Source organism: Rattus norvegicus, chromosome 8 (assembly GCF_021556685.1).
Source record: "Rattus norvegicus strain SHRSP/BbbUtx chromosome 8, alternate assembly SHRSP_T2T, whole genome shotgun sequence".
Taxonomy (NCBI): domain Eukaryota; kingdom Metazoa; phylum Chordata; class Mammalia; order Rodentia; family Muridae; genus Rattus; species Rattus norvegicus.
Genome location: NC_141541.1, coordinates 98,478,313 through 98,480,900, shown reverse-complemented (window position 1 = coordinate 98,480,900; position 2,588 = coordinate 98,478,313). Strand labels below are relative to the sequence as shown.

General features: G+C 43.2%; 1 non-coding gene across 1 annotated transcript; it reads left to right on the top strand.

Annotated features, from left to right (window-relative positions):
* The first annotated feature begins 222 nt into the window (after positions 1-222).
* On the top strand, positions 223-295 carry Trnak-cuu18 (transfer RNA lysine (anticodon CUU) 18). Its single transcript has one exon. It is a non-coding gene; the product is annotated as a tRNA-Lys (tRNA).
* The last annotated feature ends 2,293 nt before the right edge of the window (positions 296-2,588 follow it).

The window sequence follows — 2,588 nt, the reverse complement described above, 5'->3', positions numbered from 1 at the left end:
TAAACACTTGTATTGAACAGCAGAAGATTGGTCGCATGGAGGCAGAAACAAAATACAATCCATTTCGTGAGCAATTTTACAAAAAAAGAAGGAAAGAAAAGAAACGGAAATGCAGAGAAAAGAGAAATTGGAAAAGACAGTTTAATATCTATTACAGTACTCGAAACGAATTAAAATAATGTCATTCCTTTGAAAGGACCTAGAAAAGGCGGCAGTCCAGCTGCCCGGCTAGCTCAGTCGGTAGAGCATGGGACTCTTAATCCCAGGGTCGTGGGTTCGAGCCCCACGTTGGGCGGTTCCTTTTGGGTTTTCCGGTTCTCCACCATAGTTGTTATCAGACCCAGTTACTTTATTGTCAAACAATCCAATACCAAAAGAACCACAAAGATGAAGCTAGTACCTTGCTAATGGTTTGTCCCAATTGTTGAAGGCGCTTTTGCCCACTTAAGGACAGAAATGACTCCTACAAGTTACCTTATATCCACACCACCAACCCACGTACAACCAGCACTGACCCAAGACTTTTTGTTATTTCAATGTTTTATTTTTAGGGGCAGCCTAAAGTGAAAAAGTTGGGAAATATCGTGATATGAAAATTAACGAACACTGCGGAAGTGATCTTTAGTTTTTTAACTTACTGCTAAGTGTAGTATTTAACGTTAGTTTGGAGAGCAGCGGCTAACCTCTTTAAACCATAAGATGGCGTGGGCTATGCGCTATCGGGAACCCATCGTTAGCACTTTTTTTTTTTTTAAACCTTCCTTCCCTACTCCTTTTACTAAAGTTGGTGATTGAAATTGCGGAGGGGGGTGTTTTTTGTCCTTTTATAGTTCTCTTTCTTCATAAGTTTTCCCCAAAACAATTCACACAGAGTAAAATTTTGTATTGACAATTCCAAGTCCTTAAATATTTTCAACCATCCTTCAGCAATTCTTTTTTTGTCTTGTTTTTACTTTTTGGAGACAAGGTTTCTCTGTGTAGTTCTAGCTGTCCCGGATCCTGGAATTCACTTCATAGACCAGGCTGGCTTGGAATTCACAAAGATCTGCCTGCCTTTGCTGTGCTGGGATTAAAGGCTTGGGCCACCACCGCCACAGGGCTCCCGCAGTAAAGAATTCTTAATTGTCCTCCACAATTAACATATGTTATGGTCATCAATTCAAAGTACAATTTCAGACTTTGGAAGACAAAACATGGGCAATTCCTGCAATTGTCAAGCTGGGTGTTACAAAAGAACGTGGAACAAAACAAGAAAGGAAGAGGGAGAGGGGAAGGGAAGAACCTAGGGGAAGGAGAAAGGAAAGAGAGTAGGAGGGAGGGGTCCGGAGGGAGGATCCTTAGGTACACAAAGGCATGGTCTCTAGGGGTTATGCGGAAGGACAGAATTTTTCTAGGAGAGCAAAGAAGGAACTGTAAACTGATAAGAGATCAGTGAGAATACCACACATCTATTAACACAGATCAGCGTAATGGGGAGGAGTGTGTGTTCACCCTGTCCACCTCCATTCCTACATCAAAGCCCTAATCCCCACTACCTCAGGAAGTAGTTTTATTTAGAAATAATGTCGTGGATGGATGTAATTTGTCTGGATGAAGTCAAGGCAGGTTCCTAATCAGAACGACTACTGGCATCATCACAAAGGAGAAATCCGGACCAAGGCATCCATTTGGACCAATGGAAGGATATTCAGCCAGAGAATGAAGCATTGTTTCTGAGTTAAGGAACACCAGATACTGTCAGCAAACAGAGGCCTCTCTCCACCCACCCAGAATGAACGGTCAAACTCGGCCTAATCCAACTGTGGTTCACAGTGTAGGACCCGGCTTTCACTGTCCCGCAACCTGGGGCACTAAAATGAACGGGAAGTGCGGAGCAGCCAGAGCCTGGGCCCCCAACAGAAAAAGCCAGTCTGAGCGGTTCAGCAGGTCCCTGGTCAGGTTACAGAGAGGCCACACCTTTGAGGCCCACAGCCTAGAATTGAATCAGCACCTGCTCAGACTGGGCTTTTGAAAAGCAACACTTGTAGAAGTTTAATCTCCTCTTACCCTTGGCTGAGGATTTTTGGACTAGTGTGGTTTATTGCGTGTTTTGTCTTTCCTTTGATCTTATGTTTGCAGATTTTATGCTTGGTTATCTATATGTCAAACATTTTGGGACGATTTCTTAGTTCTGCGTGATTCAGTTTCAACTACTAAATGGCAACGGGGAAAATCAGACATCTTTAAAAACAATTTTTTTTTAAGAGATGGTCTCACTATACTGCCTGAAGCTGCCCACCTCAGCTTCCTGAGTTCTCCCAGAGACATCCTAGTCAAATTAAATGCCTGGCCTTTATTTAGATGCTGATACTTACGAGGAAATGGAGAAATTTGAACATCCATTAGATACCTGAAAGGCATAAAGGGAATGTTCTGTATGTGTGGAAGGAGCTTTTACAGGGTTATGTTTAATCCTATAGAGTAGGGTTTGAGAGATGGCTCAGCCGTTAAGACCACCGACCACTCTTCCAGAGGTCCTGAGTTCAATTCCCAGCAACCACATGGTGGCTCACAAGCACCAATAATGAGGTCTGATGCCCTCTTCTGGT